Source organism: Uranotaenia lowii, chromosome 3 (assembly GCF_029784155.1).
Source record: "Uranotaenia lowii strain MFRU-FL chromosome 3, ASM2978415v1, whole genome shotgun sequence".
NCBI lineage: Eukaryota > Metazoa > Arthropoda > Insecta > Diptera > Culicidae > Uranotaenia > Uranotaenia lowii.
In genome coordinates, this window is record NC_073693.1 from 115,992,783 (window position 1) to 116,001,854 (window position 9,072).

Here is a 9,072-nt window from a genome sequence, read left to right on the forward strand (position 1 = left end):
ATACGAAACGTACGAACCGAAGGAACCGTAGAAACCGTAAGAACCGTACGAACCGTAGGAACCGTTCGAACCGTAGGAACCGTACGAACCGTACGAACCGTAGGAATCGTACGAACCGTACGAGCCGTTGGAACCGTACGAACCATAGGAACCGTAGGAACTGTACGAACCGTAGGAACCGTTCGAACCGTAGAAACCATACGAATCGTACAAACTGTACGAACCAAACGAACCGTTGGAACCGTACGAACAGTAGGAACCGTAGGAACCATACAAACCGTTTTAACCGTACGACCCGTACACTGACCGAAATCTGGCTATAAGCTTTATCAGATTTTTTAGTGATTTTGCACTAAAGGAAAATCCAATACTTTTTACGAATGTATACACAACTTGAAATGTATAGATTTTTGTTCTGATTATCTTTATCGGAAATTCCAATGGATGTAATAGTTTGTCAATTTGATTTAATTTACAGTTCAATGCAGTGAAATAAATGTTTTCGTTTTTTTTTCGGATTTCGTTTAAATGATACATCGTGATTTAAGTTTAGATTGTTTTTATTGATAAATTATGTACATATACCTGTAGGTCTGGCTGACGCATGTATGGTTCAAACTTCTGAAGTGGTCGATGTTCCGTTTTCCTGCTGCTAATCCACCGTTGCGATTAAAATTGCCACTTGATGCACACTAGCATCGTTCCAGAAGTCAATCTTGCCGGGAAATAGATTTGGGGATTCAGGGGCCTTCCGAGGGCAGAAATTTATTACCTTAAATAAAAATAAAAGAAATATTTTTACTGAATAAATTTGTTGAGTATGATTTATAAAGACAAATTTTCAATATTCTTACCTGAGGGTCTACTAGAATCTTGTTCAAATAATTTGAATATCCAGTTCAGGTGAAGTTCTCTCCGGAAGAACATCTCCTCGTTCATCAGAATGGGGCGCTTCTTTTACACCATCGAAATATTTCTTTTTCCTGTGGGGAAAGCGATACGAAGGATTAATTTTGATAATTGGAAAAATAATGAGACATTTAGCTTACTTACCTGTTTTACAATCCAATATTCGCCATTTTCCGTGTTTTTCCTATCCATCATTATAATGATTGTAAACATAGAACAATTTTAACGAACATCGGTTTTTCTTTATAATTTCACAGCCTGAACCGAAAATTATTTGTTCTGAATTCAAACCACACCTACTAAAAACTATATCGAATCATATTTATGAAATTTATTAGATTTTCAGATACAATTAATATAGTGTAGTATTACAGAACGAATGTATAAAATTTATTGGATTTTTGATTAGTCTATACTATGAACATCGTAGACAAAAATTAATTGTACAATTTATAGGATTTTAGCATTACATTTATTGGATTTTCTAGTACTTTATATCCACCTTCCTTAAAATAAAAGCTATTAAAACGATTTAGTGAATTTTATTGCCTGATTTGGTTCAGTGTAGGAACCGTTCGAACCGTAGGAACCGTACCAACCGTTCGAACCGTAGTAACCGTTCGAACCGTAGAAACCGTAGGAACCGTAGGAATCGTTCGAACAGTAGGAACCGTAGAAAACGTTCGAACCGTAGGGACCGTAGTAACCATTCGAACCGTAGGAACCGCAGGAACCATAGGAATCGTACGAACCGTAGGAACCTTAGGAACCGTTGGAGCCATAGGAACCGGACGAACCGTACTAACCGTACGAACCGTAGGAACCTCACGAACCGTAGGAACCGTTCGAACCGTAGCAACCGTTCGAACCGAAGGAACCGTAGGAACCGTACGAACCGTATGAACCGTTCGAACCGTAGGAACCGTACGAACCGTAGGAACCGTTGGAACCGTAGGAACCGTTCGAACCGTAGGAACCGTAGGAACCGCACGAACCGTAGGAATCGTAAGAGCCGTAGGAACCGTAGGAACCGTACGAACCGTAGCAACCGTTCGAACCGTAGGAACCGTAGGAACCGTACGAACCGTTCGAACCGTAGGAACCGTACGAACCGTAGGAACCGTACGAACCGTACGAACCGTACGAACCGTAGGAACCGTACGAACAGTAGGAACCGTACGAACCGTAGGAACTGTTGGAACCGTACAAACCGTAGAAACCGTTCGAACCGTACGAACCGTAGAAACCGTACGAACCGTAGGAACCGTTCGAACCGTAGGAACCGTACGAACAGTTCGAACCGTAGGAACCGTACGAACCGTAGGAACCGTTCGAACAGTAGGAACCGTACGAACCGTAGGAACCGTGCGAACCGTAGGAACCGTATGAACCGTACGAACAGTAGGAACCGTTCGAACCGTACGAACCGTTCGAACCGTACGAACCGTAGGAACCTTACGAACCGTAGGAACCGTACGAACCGTACGAACCGTAGGAACCGAACGAAGCGTAGAAACCGTACGAACCATAGGAACCGTACGAACCGTAGGAACCAATCGAAACGTAGTACCGTTCGAACTGTACGAACCGTAGGAACCGTTCGAACCGTAGGAACCTTTCGAACCGTAGGAACCGTAGGAACTGAACGAACCGTAGGAACCGTACGAAACGTAGGAACCGTACGAACCGTAGGAACCGAACGAAGCGTAGAAACCGTACGAACCATAGGAACCGTACGAACCGTAGGAACCATTCGAACCGTAGGAACCGTTCGAACTGTACGAACCGAAGGAACCGTTCGAACCGTAGGAACCTTTCGAACCGTAGGAACCGTAGGAACTGAACGAACCGTAGGAACCGTACGAACCGTAGGAACCTTACGAACCGTAGGAACCGTTCGAACCGTAGGAACCGTACGAACCGTAGGAACCGTTCGAACAGTAGGAACCGTACGAACCGTAGGAACCGTGCGAACCGTAGGAACCGTATGAACCGTACGAACAGTAGTAACCGTTCGAACCGTACGAACCGTTCGAACCGTACGAACCGTAGGAACCTTACGAACCGTAGGAACCGTACGAACCGTAGGAACCGATCGAAGCGTAGAAACCGTACGAACCATAGGAACCGTACGAGCCGTACGAACCATTCGAACCGTAGGAACCGTACGAACTGTACGGACCGTAGGAACCGTTCGAACCGTAGGAACCGTTCGAACCGTAGGAACCGTAGGAACTGAACGAACCGTAGGAACCGTACGAACCGTAGGAACCGTACGAACCGTAGGAACCGAACGAAGCGTAGAAACCGTACGAACCATAGGAACCGTAAGAACCGTAGGAACCATTCGAACCGTAGGAACCGTTCGAACTGTACGAACCGTAGGAACCGTACGAACCGTAAAACCTTTCGAACCGTAGGAACCGTAGGAACTGAACGAACCGTAGGAACCGTACGAACCGTAGGAACCGTTCGAACCGTGAAACCTTTCGAACCGTAGGAACCGTAGGAACTGAACGAACCGTAGGAACCGTACGAACCGTAGGAACCGTACGAACCGTAGGAACCGTACGAACAGTAGGAACCGTACGAACCGTAGGAACCGTGCGAACCGTAGGAACCGTACGAACCGTTCGAACCGTACGAACCGTAGGAACCTTACGAACCGTAGGAACCGTACGAACCGTAGGAGCCGAACGAAGCGTAGAAACCGTACGAACCATAGAAACCGTACGAACCGTAGCAACCATTCGAACCGTAGCAACCATTCGAACCGTAGGAACCGTTCGAACTGTACGAACCGTAGGAACCGTTCGAACCGTAGGAACCTTTCGAACCGTAGGAACCGTAGGAACTGAACGAACCGTACGAACCGTAGGAACCGTACGAACCGTAGGAACCGAACGAAACGTAGGAACCGTACGAACCGTAAGAACCGTACGAACCGTAGGAACCATTCGAACTCTAGGTACCGTTCGAACTGTACGAACCGTAGGAACCGTTCGAACCGTAGGAACCTTTCGAACCGTAGGAACCGTAGGAACCGTTCGATCCGTAGGAACCGTACGTACCGTAGGAACCGAACGAACCGTAGGAACCGTTCGAACCGTACGAACCGAAGGAACCGTTCGAACCGTAGGAACCGTACGAACCGTACGAACCGTACGAACCGTACGAACCGTAGCAACCGTTCGAACCGTAGGAACCGTAGGAACCGTACGAACCGTTCGAACCGTTCGAACCGTAGGAACCGTCCGAACCGTACGAACCGTAGGAACCGTTCGAAACATACGAACCGTACGAACCGTAGGAACCGTACGAACCGTAGGAACCGTACGAACCGTAGGAACCGTAGGAACCGTACGAACAGTAGGAACCGTTCGAACCGTACGAACCGTAGGAACCGTACGAACCGTAGGAACCGTACGAACCGTAGGAACCGTTCGAACCGTAGGATCCGTACGAACCGTAGGAACCGTACGAACCGTAGGAACCGTACGAACCGTAGGAACCGTTCGAACCGTAGGAACCGTACGAACCGTAGCAACCGTTCGAACCGTAGGAACCGTACGAACCGTTCGAACCGTTCGAAGCGTAGGAACCGTCCGAACCGTACGAACCGTAGGAACCGTTCGAAACATACGAACCGTACGAACCGTAGGAACCGTACGAACCGTAGGAACCGTACGAACCGTAGGAACCGTAGGAACCGTACGAACAGTAGGAACCGTTCGAACCGTACGAACCGTAGGAACCGTACGAACCGTAGGAACCGTACGAACCGTAGGAACCGTACGAACCGTAGGAACCGTTCGAACCGTAGGAACCGTACGAACCGTAGCAACCGTTCGAACCGTACGAACCGTAGGATTCGTAGGAACCGTTCGAACCGTAGGAATCGTAGGAACCGTTCGAACAGTACGAACCGTAGGAACCGTTCGAACCGTAGGAACCGTACGAACCGTAGGAACCGTACGAACCGTAGGAACCGTAGGAACCGTACGAACAGTAGAAACCGTTCGAACCGTACGAACCGTAGGAACCGTACGAACTGTAGGAACCGTACGAACCGTTCGAACCGTACGAACCGTAGGAACCTTATGAACCGTAGGAACCGTACGAACCGTAGGAACCGAACGAAGCGTAGAAACCGTACGAACTATAGAAACCGTACGAACCGTAGCAACCATTCGAACCGTAGGAACCGTTCGAACTGTACGAACCGTAGGAACCGTTCGAACCTAAGGAACCTTTCGAACCGTAGGAACCGTAGGAACTGAACGAACCGTACGAACCGTAGGAACCGTACGAACCGTAGGAACCGAACGAACCGTAGGAACCGTTCGAACCGTAGGAACCGTAGGAACCTTTCGAACCGTAGGAACCGTAGGAACTGAACGAACCGTAGGAACCGTACGAACCGTAGGAACCGTACGAACCGTAGGAACCGAACGAAGCGTAAAAACCGTACGAACCATAGGAACCGTAGGAACCGTAGGAACCATTCGAACCGTAGGAACCGTTCGAACTGTACGAACCGTAGGAACCGTTCGAACCGTAAAACCTTTCGAACCGTAGGAACCGTAGGAACTGAACGAACCGTAGGAACCGTACGAACCGTAGGAACCGTTCGAACCGTGAAACCTTTCGAACCGTAGGAACCGTAGGAACTGAACGAACCGTAGGAACCGTACGAACCGTAGGAACCGTACGAACCGTAGGAACCGTACGAACCGTAGGAACCGTTCGAACCGTAGGAACCGTACGAACCGTAGGAACCGTTCGAACAGTAGGAACCGTACGAACCGTAGGAACCGTGCAAACCGTAGGAACCGTACGAACCGTTCGAACCGTACGAACCGTAGGAACCTTACGAACCGTAGGAACCGTACGAACCGTAGGAACCGAACGAAGCGTAGAAACCGTACGAACCATAGAAACCGTAGGGCTTGTGATATAGCTCAGTTGGCAAGTCTGTTGTCTCCTGAGCCGATGTCCACGAGTTGGAGCCCAAGAGCAAACATCGAAAACAGTTGTACCGGATAAGTTTTTCAATAACGATCCGCCAACTGTAACGTTGATAAAGTCGCGAATGCCATAAAGATGGTAAAACGACTATAATCAAAACAAAAAAAAAAAATAGAAACCGTACGAACCGTAGCAACCATTCGAACCGTACGAACCGTAGCAACCGTTCGAACCGTGGGAACCGTAGGAACCGTACGAACCGTTCGAACCGTACGAACCGTTCGAACCGTAGGAACCGTACGAATCGTAGAAACCGTAGGAACCGTACGAACAGTAGGAACCGTTCGAACCGTACGAACCGTAGGAACCGTACGAACCGTAGGAACCGTACGAACCGTAGGAACCGTTCGAACCGTAGGAACCGTACGAACCGTAGGAACCGTTCGAACCGTAGGAACCGTACGAACCGTAGGAACCGTTCGAACCGTACGAACCGTACGAACCGTAGGAATCGTAGGAAATGTTCGAACCGTAGGAACCGTAGGAACCGTTCGAACCGTAGGAATCGTAGGAACCGTTCGAACAGTACGAACCGTAGGAACCGTAGGAACCGTTCGAACCGTAGGAACCGTACGAACCGTAGGAACCATACGAACCGTAGGAACCGTAGGAACCGTACGAACAGTAGGAACCGTTCGAACCGTACGAACCGTAGGAACCGTACGAACCGTTCGAACCGTACGAACCGTAGGAACCGTACGATCCGTAGGAACCGTAGGAACCGTACGAACCGTAGGAACCGTTCGAACCGTAGGAACCGTTCGAACCGTAGGAACCGTACGAACCGTAGGAACCGTACGAACCGTAGGAACCGTTCGAACCGTAGGAACCGTAGGAACCTTTCGAACCGTAGGAACCGTACGAATCGTAGGAACCGTAGGAACCGTACGAACAGTAGGAACCGTTCGAACCGTTCGAACCGTAGGAACCGTACGAACCGTAGGAACCGTTCGAACCGTACGAACCGTACGAAACGTAGGAACCGTTCGAACCGTAGGAACCGTTCGAACCGTAGGAACCGTACGAACCGTAGGAACCGTTCGAACCGTAGGAACCGTACGAACCGTAGGAACCGTACGAACCGTAGGAACCGTACGAACCGTAGGAACCGTTCGAACCGTAGGAACCTTTCGAACCGTAGGAACCGTACGAACCGTACGAACCGTAGGAACCGTACGAACCGTAGGAACCGTACGAACCGTAGGAACCGTAGGAACCGTACGAACCGTAGGAACCGTTCGAACCGTAGGAACCGTACGATCCGTAGGAACCGTTCGAACCGTAGGAACCGTAGGAACCGTACGAACCGTATTAACCGTACGAACCGTACGAACCGTAGGAACCGTAGGAACCGTTCGAACCGTAGGAACCGTACGAACCGTACGAAACGTAGGAACCGTTCGAACCGTAGGAACCGTACGAACCGTACGAAACGTAGGAACCGTTCGAACCGTAGGAACCGTACGAACCTTAGGAACCGTTCGAACCGTACGAACCGTAGGAACCGTTCATACCGTACGAACCGTAGGAACCGTACGAACCATTCGAACCGCATAAACCGTACGAACCGTAGGAAACGTACGAACCGTCCGAACCGTAGGAACCGTACGAACCGTAGGAACCGTACGAACCGTTCGAACCGTAGGAACCGTACGAACCGTAGGAACCGTACGAACCGTAGCAACCGTTCGAACCGTAGGAACCGTAGGAACCGTTCGAACCGTAGGAACCGTACGAACCGTAGAAACCGTACGAACCGTTCGAACCGTAGGAACCGTACGAACCGTAGGAACCGTACGAACCGTAGGAACCGTACGAACCGTACGAAACGTAGGAACCGTAGAAACCGTACGAACCGTTCGAACCGTAGGAACCGTACGAACCGTACGAAACGTAGGAACCGTAGAAACCGTACGAACCGTTCGAACCGTAGGAACCGTTCGAACCGTAGGAACCGTACGAACCGTAGAAACCGTACGAACCGTTCGAACCGTAGGAACCGTACGAACCGTAGGAACCGTTCGAACCGTAGGAACCGTTCGAACCGTAGGAACCGTAGGAACCGTACGAACCGTTCGAACCGTAGGAACCGTTCGAACCGTAGGAACCGTACGAAACGTAAGAAACGTAGGAACCGTTCGAATCGTACGAACCGTAGGAACCGTACGAACCGTACGAACCGTAGGAACCGTACGAACCATAGGAACCGTACGAACCGTTCGAACCGTACGAACCGTACGAACCTTAGGAACCGTTCGAACAGTAGGAACCGTACGTACCGTAGGAACCGTTCGAACCGTAGGAACCGTACGAACCGTTCGGAACGTAGGAACCGTTCGAACCGTAGAAACCGTACGAACCGTAGGAACCGTACGAACCGTAGGAACCGTACGAACCGTAGGAACTGTACGAACCGTTCGAACCGTAGGAACCGTACGAACCGTAGGAACCGTTCGAACTGTAGGAACCGTACGTACCGTAGGAACCGTTCGAACCGTGAGAACCGTACGAACCGTACGAAACGTAGGAACCGTTCGAACCGTAGGAACCGTACGAACCGTAGGAACCGTTCGAACCGTAGGAACCGTACGAACCGTTCGAACCGTAGGAACCGTTCGAACCGTAGGAACCGTACGTACCGTAGGAACCGTTCGAACCGTAGGAACCGTACGAACCGTAGGAACCGTTCGAACTGTACGAACCGTTCGAACCGTAGGAACCGTAGGAACCGTAGGAATCGTACGTACCGTAGGAACCGTACGAACCGTACGAACCGTAGGAACCGTTCGAACCGTGCGTACCGTAGGAACCGTACGAACCGTAGGAACCGTACGAACCGTAGGAACCGTACGAACCGTAGGAACCGTTCGAATCGTACGTACCGTAGGAACCGTTCGAACCGTAGGAACCGTACGAACCGTAGGAACCGTTCGAACCGTAGGAATCGTACGAACCGTAGCAACCGTTCGAACCGTAGGAACCGTATGAACCGTACGAACAGTAGGAACCGTTCGAACCGTACAACCGTAGAAACCGTACGATCCGTACGAACCGTAGGATTCGTTCAAATCGCAGGAACCGTAGGAACCGTACGAACCGTAGGAACCGTTCGAACCGTACGAACCGTACGAACCG

The 9,072-nt window shown here is 50.1% G+C and overlaps 1 long non-coding RNA gene across 1 annotated transcript; it reads right to left on the minus strand.

The window, feature by feature from the left end:
• Positions 1 to 386: 386 nt before the first annotated feature.
• Positions 387 to 1,317, minus strand: LOC129757762 (uncharacterized). Its single transcript, XR_008739791.1, has 3 exons — positions 1,054 to 1,317; positions 855 to 983; positions 387 to 772 (listed from the first exon to the last, which is right to left on the minus strand). It is a non-coding gene; the product is annotated as an uncharacterized LOC129757762 (long non-coding RNA).
• Positions 1,318 to 9,072: the final 7,755 nt, after the last annotated feature.